At 38.8% G+C, this 25285-nt stretch overlaps 1 protein-coding gene and 1 long non-coding RNA gene across 11 annotated transcripts in view; one reads left to right on the top strand and one right to left on the bottom strand.

Annotated features, from left to right (window-relative positions):
• Positions 1-12171, bottom strand: part of LOC114577974 (uncharacterized) — a 144644-nt gene extending 132473 nt beyond the window's left edge. Inside the window, exon 1 of the long non-coding RNA XR_009829905.1 lies at positions 11516-12171. This is a non-coding gene — a long non-coding RNA (uncharacterized LOC114577974). The remainder of the gene's footprint in view (positions 1-11515) is intronic.
• LOC108001347 (histone-lysine N-methyltransferase 2D) overlaps positions 1-25285 on the top strand; it is a 681552-nt gene that overhangs the window by 270874 nt on the left and 385393 nt on the right. For 2 of the 10 annotated variants that reach the window (XM_062075750.1, XM_062075752.1), the window contains exon 1: positions 12136-13091. The exons of the other annotated variants lie outside the window; for them this stretch is intronic. The gene's annotated coding sequence lies outside the window, so the exon portion shown is untranslated. Of the gene's footprint in view, positions 1-12135; positions 13092-25285 lie in introns of those variants that run through there. 10 annotated transcript variants of the gene reach the window in all.

Below are 25285 nucleotides of genomic sequence, written 5' to 3' on the forward strand. Positions count from 1 at the left end.
GCATATATATATATATAAACGTACAATGGAATATTATCAATTTATCCAAACCACGTGCGCTATTAAATTAAAAAAAAAGAAAAGAAGAACCGACACCCTCGAGAGTAGCGTATCTCGAGCGTAACGCTGCTCGATTATCCAACGGCGCGCCTCTCAACCGGCCGAAAATAACCGGCCAGTGGTTCAACCTTTTGAATCGAACGCGTGGCCCGCGTGGAAAATTCGCAAAATGCGGCGCGCGCAACCGTCTTGTAAAAGTCTAAATGCGGACGTGGAGTTTTGGGGGGGTCGTCGTCGTTGTCGTCACACGCGGCACCGGGTCAGGTCGAATTACGCGCGGCCGCCCTTTCTTTTCCCCCGCGCGATTCGAAAGAAGGTCGGAGGCTCCGACTACGCGCCTCCACGTGAATTGCGTATTCGGCGAATAGGAAAGCCCGCCATCCGGGCATCCGGCCAAGGAATGCAGACGCGGTAGCGGGACCTGTCGTAACAACCCTGAGCGAACGTTTTCGGGAGAAAGGAACGATGGAACCAAGTCTCCATTCGGGCCCGTCTCTCTGATTCATCGTTTCCATTTGAATACATAGCGCCAAGAGATGCGTTAGATGGATTATTATTAAGGGATGATCTTGTACGATTCGAATATTTGTGTGTGAGAAAATAGAATCTCAAACGCGCGCTATAAAAATTGTTCGATCGTTGAAAATGCAATTTCTCCCAATGTGGGGAAATAGGGAAAGCTCGGAAAATAGTCGGCCATCCTTCAGCGTCGGCAATAGTGGACCATAATATCTATACCGGGGCGAGTTTCTGTGATATATTGTTGCTTCAGACGGACGTTAACTTGACGGGAGGAACGTAGATTGTCTTGGTTTGACAGCCGATAACTTTCCAAAATTGTTTCTAAAGATACAACCAGGGCCGGGCACCTTCGAAGCCGGCAGAATGAATTGCTCGACGACGTTTCAGATGAGTCTCGATAATGGCGTTTCGAAACCATCGATCTCGCGCTTTGCCAACAGAGAACGACGAACAGGATGATTCTTTCGGTTGATAATCATTTGAAACATCAACGTTGCTATTCAGATTTTATTTTACGTTATTGAACATAAACTACGATGCGAGTTTATATATTCAAATAATATTTACTAGAATCACCAAATTTTTATTTAAACGGAAATATAATTATAAGCAACTAATTACTACTTTTGTTTTAAGGAAACCAACTAACTGTATTTATTATAACCGATAACTAACTACATTTCTATATAATCAATTTTTATCATAAATTATACACAATACGTTGTGAAATGTGTCTATAAAAATGAAAGAAGAAACGAAAATTCTCCAGTTTTCAAATTCTCGACGATATATTCGAAGGGGATGATCTTCCAAACGTGTACTTAAACCCAACGAACGATCATAACAAATGGTCGGTCGAAATACGAATCCGTAATAGCCATTCTGCCTCGGCCGGTCACCGATGCCGGTGAAATAGCGAAAGCTCCCCAAGAAAATAGTTGGCCATTCGTCAGCGAGCGGCGATCGTGGACCATAATATACCGGGTCGGCAGATAAGTTACTGCTTGGGACAAGCATTAATTTGGGGCTGAGTTGGCGCGCGAGACGGCACGCCACGCCACGCCGTGAACTCGGTTCTCTACGCTTCAGGATCTCTCCCTCGAGGCTATTCCGTCCCGTTAACGGATAGCCCGTGCCCCTTAGACGAATCGATCCTTCTTAGGTTGGAAACGGCGGCGCCTCCAACGAAAGACCGATTCGAAGTCGCGGGACGTCCTTCGACGACGAGAAAAACAAACGTTCGATTCGTTCCTCTTTCACCATTGTTCGCCCCACACCGATCGAAGTTTCGGCGAGATACGTCTCGCTCTGCTTGGGAAATTTTATATTTATCTCTTTCAACACTTCACTCGCTTATATATATATAAACTTTTAGAATTATATCGTACAATCAGCATATAACGCCACAGCATTAAAACTCGAATATCTTATAATCAACACTTTACTCTCTCTTGACATCGCTACAAAAAGTTAAAAGATATAAAATTATTATTGATTCAGTTCCCCTCTTCGCGAATTTCTTCCGATTCTACGAGAACAATAACCCTTATTTCCATCGAATTCTAAATTCCACGGTGAGAGCAGTGAAATATTTCCTCCCTTACGGTTTTCAAAATCACGGAGGCAAGGCACGGACTTTTGACCGGCGGAGCAGTGTCGAGTGCTGCACGATGGGAGGGGAAGAAAGAGCAATTCGACGCTACGGAGTGTTCGGCACGACCCTGAAACTCTGGGTAGTCACGCAAGCACGCGGAACGCCGCTAGGTATATTCCTGCCTCGACGTCCCTTCCTTCGGGAGGGTTCTAACGATGCTACGGAATTTTAATTCGATTTGTAGCGGGAGCCTTGCCTTCGAGAGGTCGCGCCGTCTACGAGAAGGCGTGGAATCAGAATCCCTCTTGTATTCTTCGCGCGATAAATCCTCCGCTCGGTGTAACCCAATTATTTCTATAGCCAAGCGTGCACTCTCGCTTCCACCCGGAACCGGGGAATTTTGTCAAAGCGTTAATTGGAAAATGGCGTAGGGAAAGTCGCGGTTGGACCGAAGAAAATAAAAATCTTTGTCGATAATTTGAGGCAGTTTTTTTCCAGCTTTGCTTATTTCAATGTGTATTTCAATTTAATTGGAAAAGATTGTTTTATTGTTTCGAACAGAAGTTAATTGGAAATGTTTATCCTGTTTTTACTCGCACAGGGAGAGAGACATTTACATATTTATGGTTCTAATAGGGATGATATATTTTTTTTATTGACTCTCGATAGACAAAATATTAAGAGAGATGCTTCTGTCGATAATTTTAACTTTAATTTTGTTAAAATTTGTCTTCGAAGCTATTCTTCTGAAAAAAATATAGAATAGATAGATTTTATAATAAAGATTTAGCGTATTTAACGTTTCAAAAATCTGATTAAATTTTTAATCAATTTGGTTTTCGTATAATTCAAATATAACGAACGAATTTTTCTAAATCAAATAAATTACTTTTGAAAGTTCAATTTTTGAATAAAAATTTCTTAAAAGAGAGGATTTACACTTTCTCGTTATATGTGTAATATTTATAAATTTTTATTTTGTAATTTTTCTCTATCTAGCAAGTTTCTTAATATAATAAATACATTTATAATAATAATATTCGCTTTTATAAATCAACTTGGAATTTAGCTTCGACTTAGAGAGTTATAATTAGACTTCATCTCAAATATAACGACGTTTGTCACATTTGAACCGTAATTCGTGTTCCAAGTGACTCGACTTTGTCGTAAGACAAAGGGTTAAGATGTCAAAGCAGGCTCCGCTTTGTTAAACTATGCTTTAATTAGTTGTGATACATGCGAAGCTAAAACTAGACTCCTTGAAACGTGAAAATTGACTTGTGCAACAAAGATTTCAACTTCCAACCGTATGAATAAAATGTTTATCCGCGGTAACAGAATTTTCGATCGGGAACAGAGGCTGACCTACTTTAACTCGCTCGTTTCCCGTAAAGCTTGGATGCGTAAAACTACGTTATTCTAATTGCGGTGACTCGTTAAGAATCTCGAATTATTTTCATTCAAAATTCCCGCCATTACTTTTCAACGCTAGAAAAGTCACCAAAGTTTACATCGAACGCGATAATAGAAAATTTCCATTGTCAAATATGAACGATGTATCTCCCCGAAGAATGGGGGAATCTTTTTGTCTCTGCTCGATTTAATTCCATCCTTGGATCGTATCAAACCCGGAGGGATGAATGGTTTAAATCTAGCGAAACAAACGTTCTACCTTCTCTTGATAGACGTCGAGAGTTTTTATCTCGGCGAAACTTGCTTCTTGCGCGTCTTATCTGGGATTATTTCTGTTACGGCTATTTCCGCGGGGATCTGCATAACGCGGTTGACAGTTAATTTATACGTTCCTCCTTCTTTTCTTTCCGATATTAATTCCGTTATTAATTATGTATAAAGCGTACATATATATATATATTTCATAGGATCAAGAAGATTATTACGATGACAATGAGTTTCTTCGAGAGGGGGAAAATATATCGTGCGTTGTGAAAATATTTTCACGAGGATGGACGAGCAATTTCGATGATCGTTAAGTGGAATTATTTCGTTCTTCCATTCCGGAGAATACTCATCTATTTCTAGTTATTAAATTGGAGCGGGCATTGGATACGCGCGAGTCGAAACGATCATATAACGTCAAGTGGTCGTAACATATTCCACTTTATTAATCCTGAAACCATCACGGAACGGTAAACTATGAATTCACCGTGCAAACATGTCTTGCAAACAATCAACTTAACAAGTGTAACCAATCAAATGAAACGCGCATCGGTTCAGGAGGTAAATTCATACCGCCACCCCCCATATAAATCCCCGAATACAAGGGCCCACCGCAATTGGCCCGTAAATATCTAATTATTCAAGCATCAACCGGCACCGGTGTCCGACTAATTTCACACTGTCGAGGAGGCACGTCAACCGGCGATAAGCTTCGGGTAATTACCCGAAATGCCAACACCGAAAATGTCAAACAGCGTCGAGGAAGAAAGGGAAAAAAGGGAGAAGCGGAGAGAAGGGGACAGCGCACAGATGATTGGAGACAGGCGGATTAAAAATTCCATTTGCGAGCCGGGGGACAAGTTCAAGCGCGGGAGCATCTCATTAAAACAGTTCGATGGACGGGACGCGCGATGACGAAAGGATTAACGTGGCAGAGAAGCTCGAGGGAGGTCGGAATGACAGTAATAACAGAGCCGTCCGTCAAAACCGAACTTCCACGGACGTGTTCGATAATTCCAACGAGCCGCGGTAACACCGGCTGATCTGTCGGCTCTAGTTTCTCCCTCTCTTTCTCCCTCGGTGATCGAGATTCCGGAGAATCGGAGAAATTTCGAAAAAAGCGACCGATTTTATTTCTCTCCCCGGCGATAACGCGCTGCGGCTGGCTTTTCGATGTCATTTGGCACCGGCTGATAGGAAATGGAAACGCGCGGCTCGGATCGTCGATAATTTTCTGCGGTAACTGGCCGATTTCGAGGAGCATTTTGGCAGGATGCGTGATTCAGGCTCGAAGGCGGGGTCGATCGGCGATATATAAGCGGTTAATTTATTAAGTCGGGAGACGGTGGGAGCTTTATATCTTGGGTTTGGGTTAGAGGTGAAAAATGAGTAGCGAAAAATGAGAGTTACAGTGCCTCGATATTTTTGCTGTTAATGGGGGCAGTGTGTTAAGATCCGTGCGTTTAAATCTAGGGCGTGCAGCACTTGATTTACACTACTGTTCGTGAGTTTTATTGGCATTTCGTTGAAGAAATATCGAAGCAATACTGTTATTTCGACGAATTTCGTAAAAATCATATCGAAAGTTGGATAAATAAATAAATAATCGATACGTCATCGTTAAAAGTTGACTAAGCGTGAATATATTAGTTAGAAAATTTATAGAAAAGATTATTCGAGTATTCAAGCAAGTAGTTGCAAGCAATCCGAGATAGAGAAAGAGAGAAAATCTTTCTTCTGAAAATGCTCGTATAGAGAATTGCCATATTTCGGAACAGGATTGTGCCGGGGGAGGTTGTTATGGACTTCGTTCAACATCTCGCACACGCAATATACCTGGAATAACATGCACCACTATTATCTCCATCTCATGCAAAGTTTTCTTCGTGGAACCGGATACGTGGAGCAACTCAAATTAGACTTATCCGCGTTGCATCATCAACTCGTAGATGATGCATTAAGTTACTCCATTTGAAACAATGGGCCATGATACACGAGCAACTGTGCGTGAATGGCGAATTGCGGTGCAGAGAGTTTGCTGCGCGTTGCGTTCACTCGTCGTGGTTTGACAAAACTTTGTATTATTATTTGTTACGTATTAAACGAAATTAAGAATTAACTTTCTTTCGTCTTGATTTAATCATTTTGTGCTGTCGATATTTGAAATTAATCCTGAGAAAAAAAGAAAAGAAAATTTTGTAATTAAAAGTGAATCTTTTTCGTAATCGTCTATAATTATACCTTCGAACTTGACATTGCGAGGAGAAAAATTATGAATAAAGGTAGATTTCGTTTCAATTTCGTCATTGCCGTAAATACTCAGCTTGGCAACAGCGATGCGATATAATAATAGAAAATAAGATGGACAATGGAATAAGATAAAATGGGAAATATAAGATACGCGACATCCAAGTCACTTGGATTGGATTCTAAAATTAGATGAAAGTAGATTTAAATTTTTTTTTTTAAAAATCTCCGTATTTTAAAATAGCTTCGAGTCTTATTATATTCCGGTAGAATTAATTCCTACGTATTTTCATCCTCATTCGCAATGAGATCTTTGCAAATCTTACTATCTATTCGACAAATGTAATTAACGTTTAAAAATATTATAAATTCAGAGATCATAAAAATCGGAGATTTTTGTATGCTACAACAGGAAACGATGTAATATCACAAACAATATATGCGCACGTATTCAACGTCCTTGCCGAGCTCGGTTCAATTTTGAGGGCGTTTTACACGGAATCGTGCTTTAACGCGGCTAATAATTAACACCATATTTCAACGGATAACGAGAGAACGTGCCGTTTAACGCGCGCCTCGTCTATACGCAACGCGTACAACGGCGATTTCTCTCGAAACCTCTCAACGCGAGTAAAATTTCTGGTTAAGCTCTTTTCGGTTGATGTATGATATTTTCAATGGATTTTCGGAACGTTCCACGTTATAACGATTCGCATGAATGCCCGGCATAAGCCACGTGGACTTAACAAAATGATCCACGATGAATGAAACGTTATTTTATCCGTAGAACGTTCGTTCGAATATGTCGATTCGACGCCAAAAGAGCCAACCGTTCGGCCATCCGTTGATTCCTCGCCAGAAATTTCGTGACGGAATCTTGCGTGACGTTTTTCTAGAAATAAATATATACATACGCGCACGCGCGCCCGTGTGTGCGTGCGTGCACCAACACATAACTATCGCGCGACCATCATCATCCTGCCATTTCATGCGTTTTGGCTCGGACGCCATCATATGATGTCGAATCGCGATATTCGAATTTCCATCCTGATCCATTCACCGCGCTGACCATTTGCTCGGTTTGATGCCTCGTATATGGAACTCTTTCTCTCTCTCTCTCTCTTTCTCTATTCGTCCATCTATCCTTCCGTCTCTCTCGTTGTGTATTTTCTACTTTGATTACCAATTTTGATAATATCCGTTCGCGTAGTGTCAATATCTGTATGCAAAATGCAGGACGAGGATTATATTTTTTGCATAAAACACGCGCGCTTGAAAATTTCTGTCGACCCGTTAATGGCGCTATACATAGAAAATACATAATACGAGGAGGAAAAAAAATTGTCAAGTAGAATTTTTTTAAAATTACAATTAACAATTGGTGAAAGTAATTCATTTCGAGGTGTACAATGATATTTTGGAGAGAAAGAGAGAGAGAGAAATCAGGTTGATTGTGTAATAATTTCTCCAAATAGCTGAAAGCGTATTTAATCCTTGAGAAAATCTCTAGGAAAATAGAAACGAGGAAATAAAAAGTTGCGATCGACCAAAAGGAACGCGAAAAAACATGGAAAGGGAAGCGCGCACATTAGCTCGAGAACTCCGATTCGTAGATTTATCGGGCAAAGTTCCATTCCGCTCAATGTATTCCGGTAGTCTTAAAAAGGTCATCCATTTCCATCCACTCTCCTCTCCTCGTGTTCCTTACTTCCCTCCCCTCGCTTCCTTATTTCTTATATACCCGCTTTTGATATACATGATATTAATTCGCATTAATTCAATATTGTGATTCACTTATGCGTCGGAATGGAATGTCATGAGGGGTGTGGCGGGGTGATTCCCCTTCCCCCCTCCCTCCTTTTTTTTTCATCCGACGGCATTTCGTAAAATGAATATTATATTTGGAAGAATACGGCGTTTCATGTCAGTATATAAGAAGCGCATAGAATATTTTAATTAAATCCGAGCCCTCGGAGAATCTCGGCAAAAGGAAAGAAAGAATATATATATATATATATTCTTATATATGTATATAGTGGGAGTATACTGCCTTGAGGAGATTTATTACCGTACTTGGAAAGACTAAAACGCGACCGAGTAAATAGCGAGGAACGTGGAGTTTATTCGATGCTGTTAAAAATTCTTTAAGCATTTTCCCCGGCTGGATAAATCTAACGTTCGAGAATTAATTAAAAAGATGTGCCTTTATCGTGATGTTAAATATGATGCGCCAAGTAAATACTTTTTTTTTTTTTTAAAGAACCTCGTCTATTAACAGATATTTATTAACGTATATATATAATGTAAAATTATAAATAAGGGAAATGGTGCTGCTTTGATTGCAAAATTGATTGGTTAAAAATTATGCTCAAGGAAACGAAATATTATACTACTGTTTGTTTCTTTTTGTGTAGCAATTTGTGAATTTAATCATTTTATTGAAACTATGTTAAAATTTTTTAATCAAATGATAAAGATTTTAGTAGTTTTAATAGTTTCATTTTCACCCACTTGATAATTACAACTGAATGATTTAAAGGTACATGTACGTATACAACTAAAATGATCAATAAAGCTTAAATAATTCAAAATTAATTGCAATGCGTATAATTAATCTTCCAAATCTGTGAAATTTAAATACCAAGGATAATATTTCGTTTAAAGCACGGTTTATTCGGAAAAGTGGATATATAAATCCTTGATTCAATGATCAAGGGCTCCACTCCGTGAAAGATAATCGATAATCATTATCGTTCATTTCTCGCGCAAACGTATAGTAACATCTAATTTTCTCTCGTACGATTATCTCCACATTTTTCTTTTTATCCAAAATTCGGATCGACCGATTTCTAAAAATCCGACTTAACTTATTTCAACGCGATATAAATCACTCGCTCAGGGAACCCGTTAGCAACTATTCTATTAAGAATTCAGATGCGCGGGTACAAATTGCCGTACGTATCCTCGCGGACAACTGTTTCGTATCGAGTAATTCGCTTTCTCGCGCTCCCTCTAAAAATATCGACGAGTGTATCGGTTACAAAACACGAAGCAAAGAAGCGCGATGCGAATAGTCGCTACACGACCGTGCAATTAATGATCCGGGGGTCTCGTTAACATAGCCGACAAAATTGTTATTAAATTGACCGGCTTTATTTGGTTTCGTCGCGGGCAGCAGTTAATTAGGTGACCGAGACAAATGGCGTCGTGCTCTTTCCTCACTTCGTAAATCCGTTGCCGCTCGCTTTCTCTCTCCAAATTCTAAATCCCCGTCCCGAGCGTTTCGTATTTTGCAAAAAGTTCGCCGAACTACCGGCTTCAGCGAAAAGAGACGATGCTCTGGTGGCGCCATTACAACGATTTACGGCATCGCTTTTCCACGGTCGTTATGCTCGTGACATTCCTCGATCGTAATTTTCCTCGCTAATGCGCTTAGGCTCGTGTTTCTCTCTCTCTCTCTCTCTCTGTTGACGAATCTCGTCAATCGAGTATCGGAAATAAAACTTCCTACGCGAGGCTGTTAATTCTTTCTTCGGGATACGAGTTTCTTGGAATTAGCTCTGCACGCGCGTTTAACGTTTCAATGGCATTGAACGGAGAATATATATATATATATCGAATATAGAGTGAATTTACGCGATAGAGAGAGTTTCTTTCTCGATTTCTTTTCGTTATTTGATAATTTATGGTGCTTTTGATGCACGCGCCGCCGCTTTCTCTTCCAACCGCTTGTATTTGATAAAATATGCTGCTCGCTCGAATGATTAATTAATAATTTCGCGGATCGAAAGAGCATATTTAGCTTCGGAATATATTTTACGTTTTAACGGGTTTCTCGAGCCAAAGTTTCGATCTCGATCTCGATCTCGTTACACGATCTCCGAATGGCAGATCTTTCTAATTATACGCGTAACGTATAATTTTTGATATCAAGAATCGATCCAATTTTAATCTATTTTACGATTCGTGGTCATAAAACGAAACGAAACCGTTTGATCTACGATTATTCGTTCTGGATAATATTGCTTCAAGTAACGAGCAGAAAGCGTGTTCATCGCGTACACAACTTGGTGAAAAAGAAGGTTGAACGATTTATTTTTCGAGCAATGATTGTTAGAAACAAGTATCGCGCGAAACAGAAGGGAACCGAAGTGTAGATCGCGTTGATTTCCGTCATGGAAATTTCTCGTGGGCGCAAAGAAACATCGAAGACAGGTGGAAGCAATAACACGTGAACGAGTAACGGGGAGGAGAACGGCGGCAAAAAAACAAAAGTTGCGGATAATTCCCGGCTGTAATTATTTGCACAGAGGAATAACGAAAATTCTGCGGTCGCGTTGACAATTAACAGAAGCTCTACGTCAAATAGATTTGTTTTTCCACGGCCATTAGTAAGGTTACACCGGAACATTTCCCTTAATCCGTGTTTACGGAGGGTCGAGGCTGCGGTATATATACGTTCCCTCTATCTCTCCGTTAAGAAACGAGAAGCTTACCAGACGCTGCATTTTTTTCGTAAACGAGCCAGGATAACGGCGCGAGTCACGCGTAAGAAACCGCGCTAAAATGTTGTATCTTACGTTGACAACGTACGATAACATTCTTGGTATAGTAACAAGTCTATTCGACTTTCTATCTAGATAGCACCTGGCTATCTGTTGCACAAATAATGACTAGATTTCGTGATTATGCTTGTTTGAAAAACGATATTTGATATTTAAAATGAAAATCGATAAATTCTGTGAATTATTTGCTTTTGCGAAAAGGTTTCGTTTACTGGTATGTATATTCATATTGATTATATTTGTAATGGAATAATTATAATGGAGACTTATTTTATTTGCGTGTATGTATATATATATTACTGTAAATTCTTTTTATTAATCCTTTTGATTTATAACGAAGATATTCTTTTCATTTAGTGCGTGTGAAATGCAAAGACAAATTAAGAAATAATCCTTGTTATCAAAGTAATATTATTTGAAAAAGATAGAAGATCGGAGAAAAAATATCATAAGAGAATTAAAAACAAGAATGAAAGAAGTGCAATAAAATATTCAGAGGAATTAAGAGATGAAAAAGGAAAGAATTGTATTGGATTTTCTACAAAAACATTTGGAAATATTTTCTTTTTCTTCTGTACATCTTTCTCCGTTGATTTCATCATTTATAATTTTTATACTATTAAACTCGTTCTATTCTATGTTATACTAAAGACTATAAACGTTGTAAACTTATAGAATAGAATAGTTAATGAAATATGAATGGAAGATTTAAAGAATTTATAATAAAAAATTTATTTGAGATTCAATATTAATTAAGTTTGAATCATCTCGATGTGTATTATAAATCTTTAAAATAATTTATATTTCTTTAAATTCATATATGTGAACAACCATCAAAAATATAACTTACCGATAAACTGCGTAATGTTACATCATACGATTTCGTAGCGACTGCACATTTTCCACTCACATATCACTTAATACCTATTCCTTGCCATTTTCAAAATTTTGAAAATTAAAACTGTTATTTCTCGTTCTGTATTACAAGATTCTTGATTCTTTTATACGATAACTCCGTAGAATACGAGAATGTAACGAAACGACAGGTCAAACGGTATGGGATGATGGCGAACACTTGCGATGACAGCGACAGCAAAGACGAAAATTTAAAATCTGTTTCCCCCCACTCGATTAGAAGGCAAAGCACGAAGGGGAAGCGGGCCGAAAGGACGACGTAACGCGTGTGCGCGGAAGTGTGGCGCGCGCGGAAGGATGGCTGGCCGCGAGGAAAAGAGGGTGAGCACCACAGGTGGTGGGCGTCCCGACGTCATGAGCGCCGCTGCACAACGCGACAAACAACTAAACGTGGCCGTCGACGAAAATCCGTCTCACCGTGTGTTCATCCATCCGTCGGTGGTACAACGCGTTTGTCACGAACCGAAGGCAAGGAACGATCATCAGTTTCGGCCACGTCTTCGTCGTACGCGCTCGTGCTCTCGGTTGATTCTAACTTCTCTCTCTGTCTCTCTCTCTCTCTCTCTCTTCCCAGCGTACGCGCATTAAACTATATATACACGGTATACACACGTAAAGTAATACACGACCTATATATCTCTCTCTTTCTATACGTAGCCTACTATTACTACGTGCACGCGCACCGATCTATCTATCTCCTTCCCTTTCCGGCATCCCCTTCTTCTCTCTTTCTCCGACCTTCCGTCCTTACCCCTCTCACATGCCCCGTCGGTTCGTTTCGACGAGATACCGCGCAGTGGCGCAGTCGTCGCCACGAGAGCGACGTGCTCTCCGTCGGTGGTCATGAATCGTGCGGCGGAAGAGGTCCTCGCGAGCCGGCTGCCGCCGTCGTCGTCGTAGTCGTGTAGTCCTAGTCATCGTCGCCGCGCCGTTATGTTAGTCCTTATCGTTGCGCGGTATTCAAGTTTGTGAATCTTTGTAATCGTGTTCGATAGTTTCGTCAATGGTCGTCGTGATGGTGATCGTGTGGTACATGGGATCCCTTTGATCGTCTCGCGTGTGGTCGATTCGAGCGCGACTGTACCGATCGAACTCGGCGGTGTTGTTGCGTTTACCGTGTGACGATCGACAGTGGTGTTTTGCAAGTAAGAAATGGGCTTTGGTAGGCGCGTGCCGCGTCGCAGTGAACGTTGCGTCGCTGATCGCCGACAGCGGCGCCATAACGGGGCGCGTTCGCACGCGATCACAGTGTGAGACGAGAAAAAAAGAAGAAAAAAGAAGAAATAGGTGCGGAAGCTGGTTACACGCCGATCAACGAGGAAGAGAGTCTTCTTTTGCTTGTTTTGGTTTTTTGTTCAATCAGTGTCGTGATTATCGCCGCGTGTAAGCACGGTCGTACGGAGATTGTGCTGTGCCCCAGAGGAAGAACGAGAGCGCGCCGAGGGCTGAAAATGTGAGAAAACTTATTGTTCCGGCTGGTTGGCGGGACACCGGACGATTTCGTTGACAAGGTAATGTGATACGGCTGACCGAACGTTTTTACGCGCCAAATGAACGCGGCACGGCTCGTGTCGCGTGATTTACGCGTTGTACGCGCGCAAACGCGACACATCGCGGATTTCAGTGAAACGTGTGCACGTTAATTATACGATTTGTGGACTCTACCTCTTCTCGTGCAATCGCTTTTTTTCGCGACTCGTGTTTAGTATCGGTGTATAGCATCGTTCGTGCGAATAGAATTTTCCATCGCAATTCCGCGTGGAAATGTCGAAAGAGAGATTCGTCGAAATGGCCAGTCCATTGTCGATTAACGTAATGGTCGATCTCGCGTTAAATAGCGATCGATCGTAATATCACTTGACACTATTACGCTTGGAAAATAAGGACCTCGTAATACGTTGCCCGGTGACAGATGTAGGTTGGAGTATATGATCTTAGAAAGTTTCATCATCATATATTTATATTAATTGTAAATATATTTCGATATATTTTTAAAAATGGCCGTCGTATCGATATTTATCGACTCCATTTGTCTATTCTTGTTAAGTATTTCAAATTATATCATCGTAATCGGAAAATACTTTTAATATTTCAGGAAAAATTCCACGATACACATAAAATTAAATCGTCACACGTGTTAAAAATTTTTTCATATCTTCTTTCTTCAAAAAAATTCTTAATTTAGAAAAAAGAATAAAATTAAATAATTACATTTATAATATATTCCGAAACGAGTACGAGTATATTATAATTCGTTGGAACTCGAAATGATTCGTTTTTACTTATTTCAAATATCGTAATATCGTATCGCTTTTCTTTTCTGAAAAGTCGATATCGAGGCGAGCGTGTTCGAATAAGCGGGAAGTGATTAATCGAACGCTCGTTCCGCGGTTCGACGGCGCGTAACAACGAAACTCGCTTTCCACCGGCACCAGTAGCTCTGGCTCCGTGAAAGCGCAAAACCATGGAACGAATAAAGAGACTCTGTGAGTAGTAACGGCTAGTCGTCTCTGGCGTCCGGCGGATTTATTGTTTACGCTGTTTCCGGTGGCGCGAACGGCCGCCAGTAAAATTTCGAGACGTTCGGTGACTCGTGTCTTTTTCAGATCGATACGGAGTCAAGGTTGCCAGTGGAGCGGCACGTAAAAATAATAACGCGCCTCGACGAGGGAACGAGAGAAAAAGTGTGAGAGAAAGAGGGACGAGAGGTAGAAACGGATAGACGGGAGGGGAAGGGAGAAAAGGTGGAAACAAAAAGGGAACGAGGCGGAACGTTTCACGCTCCTTGTTGCTCCGTACATTGTTCCATATTTGTCCGGCTTCGGTGACCCTATCGGAAAAGCGCTATAAATAGAGAACGATTTCCAATTTTACACAGAAAGGCAGGCAACGCACCAACTGCAGACGAGATGCGACTACTCGAGTGCGCCAGACGTTTCCTTTCGTAATTAGGTCAATCTGTACCTAATGAGACGTTACTCGCGCGTTCCTCTACAGCCGTTTCGCCTCATTTCAGGCTGGCGAGATTTGTCCCCTCGGATCGAAAGATTTTAATTAAAGGTTCGCCACCGAGATTCGAGCGTGCGTCGCGATGCCATCGGCTTTCCAATAGTCTTCGCGCTCTCGTTTTCGAGAGGTGTACGATCGGCCTCCTCTCCGAGGGAGAGAAGAAGAGACACGATGTCCGTTTCGTTGAATCCTCGTTTAATTTGTCGATAGTGTTGATAATGGAATTATCGATGAATATTGATGCGGAGATAGAGTTGTCAGAGTAGGAGAGAGTTACGATATAAATAGTTGTTTAGGAGTAGGATGACAATAGTGGTATTGTTTGTCGAGAAAACAAATGCTGAGTAAACATTAAGTGACGTCATTTATTTTGCGCAATTTATTTAACGTCGTGGGCTCGTCGTTCTAAAGATAATAAAAGTTGTACTAATTTTAGTGGCTATGTTGGTAGTTTATAGAAACGAAAACACAAGGTTTTATGTAAAAGGGGGAAAGGGATAAAAGTTCAAGTTTTTCTTATTTTTCTTCTTCTTCTTATATCTCGTATTTCTATTCTCGGAAGAATTCGTTCCCGTGAATAAATTTGTACAATACATTTTTCATTAATGACATTCTAACTATACATTTTGAAAGTATACATTACGATTATCCATAAATAATTCATTCACAATACAATGGAACGTCGATTATTCGAAATTTAGTTGTTCAAACAATCGAACAGCGAACGAATATTAAGTATTATAATGATATTTAAACCAGCATATCTAACAATGTTTACATTCATTTTTTGAAAATGAATTTCTCATACTCGGAATGTATTCTTTTAACAAACATCTGTATTTAAAAATTATTCAAATTTTTCTAATCGTTTCACGATATATCGACGAGCATATATGATTTTCCCGATAAAGACAGATTTGTCAGTCGTTAGTAACAATCGACGTTGTATCATAATCACAACCAATAACCTCTTAATAACCACTTTTTACCCATAAAGCGACAAAGACTCGTGTTCTCCATTTATATCGCGCACGTTGAAAATATTTTCAAGTTATTACTTATAAATAGATGATTCGGTTGTGTCCATAATTTGAACTGGAGATCACCGACCACTGAATTATTACGGAATATCAGTCATCCGTGTCGCAATCACGGGCCCGGTATTAGTTGCATTCTTCATTCAGTGAGCGCATCAACGACTTCCTCGTCGGTGGCGTGTATTTGCGCGCGTGGCGCTTTAAAATAGTCACCGGTAAATATACACACCAGCGGGGGAACACTTTTATTTATCGCGGCTACTACGTGCCGTTTCTGATTGACGGGCATTAGCTGCGGCCACTCGAACATTCGTACACGGCTGCCGTGTCGAAACGAATTGAAACGTCGCCGAATATTTACGGGGAATTTCCGCTGCCGCGGGAAGAAATCGCGAAATTCCGATGGAGAGGAATCGAGAAGATGCAATTCGGGATCAAATCTCTGGCCGACGTTTCGTCGTGTCATAAGATTATCTATCGAGTAATTTAAAATCGCTTGGTTCGACAATATATGGAAATTTCGATTAGCGAACAAATTGAAAAAAGAGATTTTGCTTTTAAAAAAAAATGCCCTCCTCGTATTACGTGGCTGTGTAATCGAGGACTTTTATGTTGACTCGTAACAGAAAGAGAGAGAGAGAGCGAGAGAGGAGAAAAGCAGTCGATGCGATGTCTGACAATTTTGGCTGAATCTACTGCATAGTTTCCTGCTGTAATATTAAGATGTAGAATTCCTTAATATTTTCAAGGAAAGCATTTTGATTTTATTATATCATGATTTATGGAAATTTTAATAATTTTCTAATTTTAATTTTCGTAGATAATATTACCGATTTAAATTTGACTATCGAAAAGGTCAAAGGGATCGGATTAAATTTTCAAAGCAATCATTGTTACGTGAAACAATATATTTGTATATATAGATTTTCTTCCGATAGACAAAGATAATAATTTCGAGTTGAATCCAAGTTGAGATAAATTTGTATCGGGGCAGGTAATAACGTTTGTAATTTATTAACTACATCTTATATTCATTCATCTCGAACTGTATAACTTAAGAAAGCATCGAAGCATGTATATTCAGGTTATTTTTGCTATTGGCAAGAGTATTATTATCGTACTACATAATACATTTTCGTTTATATATTTTTCTTCTCTGATTCGAGATTATTATTATTATTATTATTTACGATTTCCAGTAAAATTAACACTAATATCGTATTCTCCTTTATTCTTACTATATTCGAATACCGTATCATTTATTGCATAATCTTTGGCAACAGATTATAGCAGTGTTTCTCTGGAACTTACTCATAGAAGAATTAATTAAAGGCGAAGCTTGCTTCGCGTGGTGAAATTTTTTTTTCAATATCCATTTTTTTTTTTTTTATATACATTTATTAATTTTCTTATTAAAAGCTCGATCCCTTTTCCGTTTGAAAGTATTACGTAGTATAGATGTTTATTTTTTTTATTCGACAGCGGGATATTTCCCCTTTCATTCCTCTCCAATAAATCGTGCAATTATTTGCCATGTAACTCTCTCCGCGGAATGGATCAACGTCTCTTCGTTAAAGCGGTCGTTTTCTATTCATGAGATACAGTTTATAACTCATTCTATTTTCTTATCTCGATATACCCGCCTGAATACGTTATATACGATACATTTCAGGAATTGGTAGCATATATGTACACGTTGTAATGAAGCATCGCATGTGAACACGATATTGTTCGCGGAAATGTATTATAGTTTCTCCAAGTACATTTTATCCTTCAAAAAATGCTACGTTTAAAATAGAGGAATTCGTAACGAATCGATATTAATTTTTATAGTTGATGACGCGCATAACATTTCCTCTTTTTAGCAAAAAAACTTGGAAACTTTAAATTAATAATATAGAAATAAAAGTGAATAATTTTAATTAATCGTCATTATTGTTAATTACAAATTTATACGAAGCGTAATTACGAATTATCGTTTCATTCCACTTGTCTGTCATCCGCGTTCTCGGAAATTAAGAATTATTTCAATTTTTTAATTCCTCACGTGAAATAATTTATTCTTGATCGCGTGTCGAGCAGGATCGAGCCATTTTCAGAATGGAACGAAGAGAGGAAAGAATTCGAAAGGGATCCGAAGAAAGGATACAACTTATCCCATCGTTATTTTTCCTTCCATTATATCGGAAATCTTACTCGCGATTCATTTCCGACTCCACGGGTTAAAGCTTCAGATTAGCGGGGCTTTTCCGTTTGCTCGCTTCCTTCCTTCTCCCTCCCCTCTCTTTTCCGCCTCTTCCTCCTCCCATCGTGATAAACATTTCCGCATCGCTTTGACTCATTTCAATATTCAACGACGACGAGTGGAAATTGACAGAACTTGTTACCGCCCCGCCACAGGCGAGAAATCCGACGTTGCTCGAATAAAAAGCGCAGAAAACGGAATAAAAGAATCGAATGAATCGTTCCTCGTTCTCCCCCCCCTCTCTTTCTCGCACACTATCGAGCGTACAGATTCGCCGATCGTTTCGAATTAACCCGCGGGTTGGGCAGGGTGGGCCGCGCCACCCCCTGCGAATCTCTTCCGCTATAATTCTAAAAAATAATTCTCGCGCTTGGGGCGGTGATCACGTGCACGCGAAGCTGGAATAAGAGAGCCACGGTCCGCGCTTTTTATCGAAAATTCACTTCACTTATATTATACAAACCGTTTAATATCGGATTTAAAAGCGTCGCGAACAATTCGTTTGAAGTCACCGAACGCGAATCGCGTCAGCCTGTTACATATACGTAGGTACGGATGTTTCAATGGGAACGGAAGAAGGGAAGGGATCGAAATTAAAAAGTTTTTCAATGAAGTGTACACACCGCGGGTTTCGAGTCGCCGGTGTTGCGTTTCAAACAACAGCTATAATTACCGCTTTGACACGGGTATAAATAAAATATTGATATTCCCCCACTGGCCAATGTTGTTTCGATAAAAATACTCGAGTTGAAGTAATTTTAGGGGGAAGATTAGAATGTTTGTCGAACGAGGATACAAGTTAGATACGAAAATATTTTAAATATCATTTTATTTCGGAAATAGAATTTCATTTAAAAGGTGCCGAATGTTTTATTCGTTTTAATAGAAAAATAATTTATATTCATTATCCTTGTTAATACGAGTAGTTTTTATACATGAGATCTCGCTGTCCCAATTATAAAATTTCAATTTCACCGAATAATTTCTCTTCGCGCATATTAGCATACAAGCATAATGAAAATGTTGCGAACACAGCACTCGTGCGATTATACTCCATATTCGAAGCGATAATTATAAAATATTTTTTCCTTCTAAATTTTATCCAGTCACTTAACCTAGTGTTAAGAAATAACTTTGATTTATGAACAGTAATAGTAGTCGCGTTTGCACAAATGTCAAGCTTATTTATTCGTTATCGAACGATAGTATCAGGTCAAGAAAAAAAAAAAAACTTGGTGCATATCCCCATACATATTATCGTTCATAGGATTTTTCATAGGAGTTTTGGCTTCAATTTTCCCCCCTCCCCTTCTGTGATATCGCGCCACAGTATCTTTTCCTTTGGCCGAGATCCAATAGATTTGGATGCGCACCGTTTCGTTATTTTATTTTATTTTATTTTTTCTTCGACTCGAGAATAATCGCTGGATCCAGTTGTATGGACGGATTGGAAATCGAAAAAGAGCAACTATGTGCGTGACATACGGCTGTCACGTGCGCTCAGTGAACGCATCGGGGCCAAGCATCGACAGCTGTTCTCATTTCTTGTCTTTGGATATTTCTGTACCATTCGATGCACGCGCGATAATCAGGCTGATTAATATCGGTATTAGTTCGTTTATAAATCTCCGAGGTTCTTTAATTAACGCGTCTAAATCGCCCTAGTTTCTGGCCACTACGAATTCCTCCCGTTCTTATCCTCTTAACTTCTGTCTTCGTGAACAAAGACACGAGCTCTGTGAAACTTTTATTCGAAATTTCCGAATAATCCTTTCAAATTCTATTTCTCTATAAGATAGAATGTTGCATTCGACGTAACGAATCATCGAACCATTACCTAGATAAATTAATTGAAATAGAATCAAGACAACTAAATTAACCAAAATACAATTAAATGGAATAGAAACGAGCAAAGTCTACTTGTATCTCATGTTTTTAATAATAACTTTGTGTAAATAATTCTTTTCTACGTCTTCCCCAAATTAATATTTCGTTAAGAAAGATAAACAGCAATTAGCGACAAATAGAAATAATCATTAAACATAAACATACTTTCGAGTAATCTCCTTTTTTTCCTCATTCACATTCATGCCCACCTAGTGCGGCTTTTCCACGCTTCTATTTTCGTATTCGGGAGAAACTGGAGCGAGGAGGTCGAGGGGATCGTTCGATTTTTTCGAATTTTCGCCGAATACAGTGTGGCCGGTGTCTCGGTCGTAAATCATTCGTGGAAACGTGGCGTGTCAGCGGGAGCACGAAACGTTGGGCCGGTATATAACGTGCAAAACGTAAAATCGCGCAAAGCGCCAGCTTGCTAGCCTAATCAACTTAGCGTGCCCCTACCACTAACACCGTCTCGAGGTCTTCGCGGTTTGCTAACGAATGTCCTGTCACGAAATCGCAGATGCGAAACAATGCGTAACGGCTAGCGCGCGCGACATTAGACAACTGCATTGCAAATTACCGCGGGATATATCAGCTAGCGTACGGCTAATTTTGGCCCCCTCGTCATGATCCCGATTGTTTTTCGAGCGAAATGTCGTTGCGCTAAATGGGAATACACGCAAAGAAATACAAATTTTTCTTTCGTCCTATTTTTTTTTTTTTTAACGCGAAGAAAGTTTGAGAGATTTTGAATACGATAAAATTGTATCGTGTTTCTATCGTGATAAAAATCGATACGAATAGACAATTGTAATAGAGGACACTTGATTTAGTATTATTATTGTTAAATATAAAGTAAATACAAACATTTTATCATTCAATTTCTGGATATTCGTGCAACATTCATTCAGAATAATTACATCAACACTCATAACTCTCGAGCCAACTTCAGAGCCAGAATTTCCTTACTGTGCGTAATTCCATCAGCTATTTCTTACTTTCCATTCAACGTATCCAAGTTACAACTTTACACTCTGTCTTTGTGAATATTTTAATCATATTTTCTGTAACATCCTTCTCGTACACTTTTTAAAAAATCGTAATAAATAGTCGAATATATATATATATATATATTTGCACCAGTATCTTGTTAATACGACATCGAGAGATGTAATGGTGTCGTAAAACAATTATTGAACCATTAGCTCGCGTGCAGCAAATGGGAGACGCGTACGGATAGATGTGGCCGGACAGATAATTATATCTGTTCGCTGTCTTTGGAACCGTGCAAAACAACGATCTCGATAGCTTCAACGTCGATCATTCGAAAATACTTATCAGATTATCGAATGTAACGTAAATATGGACTAAGTATTTTGAAGCGTACTTTGAGAAATGAGATAACTTTGAATTAGAATATCTCGTAGGGGGAACTTGAAACTTTGGGAAGGTGTTTTACCAAAAATTCACCAAAAATGACCATCTTTGAAGTTATTTTAAGTTTTACGTGTATCTTGCTAATATTTATTTTTCTACATTCGTTTTTAAATTTATGATATTCGATATATTATTATCCATGACTTGTTTACATGAACATGAACTCGACATCAAAATTATTAGCTAAATTCTTGTCGTATGGATATTTTATTTAATACAATAACTATTGTTTTGATATTATTTCTTCCAAACAAACAGTAAATCTATTTCTGATAAACCAATTTATACAGCAAAAGAAAAAAATTGGAACTTTTCTCTATCGTATTTTATCAATCAGCGAAAGGATTAATGTTCTTGTTACCGAAGAACTAAAAATATATTATTTCACTTCCAATATCGATATCAAAATATTCAAAATGAGATATCGTATGTTGAATTCTACCTGGATTTACAACTATATAACACGATCGTTATATCCTTGGACGTTACTACGCGAAGAAATGGATCGAAAACGCTAGGAACCGAGCACGTTTCGAGCCAGGGTAATAATTTCACGCAGAAATAGAGGCGCACGTTCGAGAAGCCTGTCGTTCGGGAACAATAATCTCGTCCAAGCTTTTTTTTCGATCTCTTGCTTGATCGTGCGTACGAAATGACGAGTCTCTCTCTCTCTCTCTCCCGCTAATACCCCCACTCGTGTTCTTTTACGATTATCTTTTTACGATTATCGCGTAGCCGGTTGACGATCGTTTTAAAGCGCGCACGGTATCTTCGCTTTAACGATCCTCTTAATTGTTGGCCGTAGAACTACGACTTACTTCGAACTTATCACGACGTTCTTACGGGTTGTACTAACCGGCTACTTAAGTTGGGAATTCAACGATGAATATCCGCTTGTATCCGCTCGACTGAAATATAATAATAATAATAATAATAATAATAATAATAATATCGTGAAAATTCGCCGTGCTAATGAACAATTTTTGCTGGCAAGCGTGAGTTGTAATAGCGTTTTCTCTATCTAAAGATACTCTACGAGAGAGAAAGTTTGCAGGTTGGAAAAAATGTACGTATGAATTTATTTTTCGTAAGAATTGTATATTATAGATTATTGTTATGTTATTGTTATTGTTTCAGATCTTGTTTCGGGTGTTTTATTCCATTTCCTGTGAAGCGAGAAATATCTTAGACAGAGGAATCTTCATTTGGTTCATTTGATAAATTATTTGGCAGTTTGTAAAATATTATTTGCAAGAAACGTAAATTATTTGCTGTCGAGCGCGCGTCTTTAGAGTTCTTTGATCTTTTGGAAGAAAAGAAATAGTGAAGCTCGTTTTGCTTGGAATATCAAACTTTATCAATTTCACTATTGATAATCTAAAACGGTCTTTGAATAAAATTGATAAAAAAGAAAGAATAGTAAAAAGATTACGAATTACTTATCAATTATGTCTCAACATATTGAACGTTTTTTACTTCAAAAAGGTCGATAAAATGAAATGCTAAGAAAGACCAATTCGTGATAAAATAAAATTCCTTTAATTAGATTCCTTAATTAGATAATCATTAAAGTTGGTGCATGATTTGTCGAACTATTCGAACCATTTAATTGAGATAATTTAAATAAATCGTACAATTGAAGATTTTTTTTACTGAAAAATGACATTTTTTATTACAAGAACTTTACTCAAAATTAGAGCCTGGAAATGAGTTTGCGCGAATTATTCTCGCGAATCTTTTAATCTTTTAACACGAAACTCTCCGCATTCACTGGATGTTGGTGAACATTTGCAAACACTTAAAGCGGCAAAGACATTTTCGTCGTGCAGGAACACGCACGAACGAACATTTAGCGAGTTCAGACGGCGTATCAAAAGTCATTCGTGCTTCTTCGTGCGCGTTTAGCAGCGTATCGGAGACGGTACGATGAAAATTTTGCGCGAATGTTTCCGAATATGAGCCAGAACCACGAGCGGCGTACGAAATTAAACTCGAAGTTCGCCGAGCGGAACCGGCGCGATGGAAATTTCTAAAAAGAGCCCATTGTCGCGTGCACTTCCGTGCCACGATGCAACTTCGTTTGTGTTTCCTCTTCTGGGAAAGGAAGGGAACGAGCTTCCTGTTCCAATTTGATTTTTCCTAACATCTCGCTCCTCTAAACCGTATACATCTACAACTACATTTGATGTACATTTTGGTTACGATAGTTGCACGATTTTTATAATTATATATATATATATATATATATTTGAAAATCATCTGAAGAAAGAAACGAAATATTATTTTTCACATCGTAATGCGACAATGATTTTTAATATCTTTTTTTATTATTCGTTCAATAGCATTAATTTAGATAAATCTGATTGTCATTCGAATTTGCAAATTAATAATAATAAATAAATTGCATCGAGAAAAAAGAAACGAATCCTATTAATACTTGGATTATCAAGGAAATTCGAATATAAATTGCAGAACTTTGATCGATTAAAAATGCTTCTCTTGATAACCGAAATAGTCTGCTGTAAAATCTTTTTATTCATCAATATATGTACAGATATGTACTTACAGTTGCGAAAATTTGACGATATTCTTCTTCGATTCCTCTAAAAATAATCCTTGGAATACTTTTTTTTGAATTTCCCTCGCTTTCGTTGAGAATTTACAAATTTGTATTTTATGCCATGTAATGTAATCGTTTATGCAATTTAATATAGATTCTTTTGTTTGTTTGTTTAAAGGAATTTATCGAGATGTACAAATCTTATAATAATAAAAAATAAAATATTGTTATTACTTTTGTTTTAAATACAATTTTGCAATGATACAAGATAGAATAAAATGTCAAACTATAAAATAATCAAGTTTTGAATCATTTGAATGAGAATCACCGACATTGAATCTTTAAATCGTTATTTCTCTCTTTGAAAGCCAATTACCAATATATCTTACACTCTAAAGTTAAAAGATTAATAAAATGGGCAAATCAAATTTTCTACTTTTTGTCTTAATGTTACAATTCTAACAAATCTAATAAAATAGAGAAATGACAGAACAGAATATTACAATAATTAATCACGCGGGGGAACGTCCAAGAATTCCATTTTACATATCTTCATTCTAGATAAGAAGCTAACACAATGTATTACAAGTTAGCGACACCGTTGGTGGCGCGTGTCATCAACGATATTAATACGATATTATGATGCATGGCCACCTTCGTCATCGTTGCACGCTTCTAATTTCTCTAGACGGGCGGACATTACCACAAAGTGGTTGACAAATAAAGCATGGTGGAGCGTGGTTGAAAACTACCGCCTGGATAGATCCCCTCCGGTTATCGTACGGTTGTGTCGAGGACGGTGTCTGAGGTTTTCTGGCTGTCGGCTCCTCGGCCAAGAAAGTCAGAAGTCGTGGGGCAGATAAGAGAAACGATGGAGGGAAGCAGAAGAAGAAACAAGTGGAAGAAGAGAGGTGTGCCGTGTTTTTGACGATGGATAGGGTCGGTTCTAGCATTTTGGCGACAATCCAGCCTCTATATAAATACCGCCGGGAGTCACCACTCGTCCCTGTGGCGCTGTGGTGCGCGCGTTTATGTGTGGGCTTCTCTTCTTCGCTTCCTGCGTACTACTCGACACGCTTCGTTATTTCTCCTTCTTCTTCTTCTTCTTCTTCTTCTCGTTGTTTTCTACGTACGCCTCTCTCTCTCTCGCGCGCGAGTTCCCCTTCTTCTTTTTTTCTTTTTTCTTTCGAATGTCAGCTCGAGCTTTTTGCCATCGTTAACCAGCCGCAAACTGCGATCCGGCATATCTGTGGACATCGGAATCAAAACTAATAACGAGACGGCGCGAGAAGGACAAATGGCGCGCGTTTTGCTCTTGGATACCGTAATTTGTGTTACTCGAACCTGTTCTCTCGTTCTCCTCTTTCAGGTTTATTGGTGGGCTTTGCTGCAAAGAGAATTTGTTTTTCAAAGTTTCGGAATTCATACTAAGACACTTTGAAAATGGCGGTGCAAATAATGCATTTAACAAAATAATGTTTAATTTATTAAAATATAATCTGGTTAGTGGAATTTTGAATATGTATTAGGATA

The sequence above is a fragment of the Apis cerana genome, linkage group LG5 (assembly GCF_029169275.1).
Source record: "Apis cerana isolate GH-2021 linkage group LG5, AcerK_1.0, whole genome shotgun sequence".
Taxonomy (NCBI): domain Eukaryota; kingdom Metazoa; phylum Arthropoda; class Insecta; order Hymenoptera; family Apidae; genus Apis; species Apis cerana.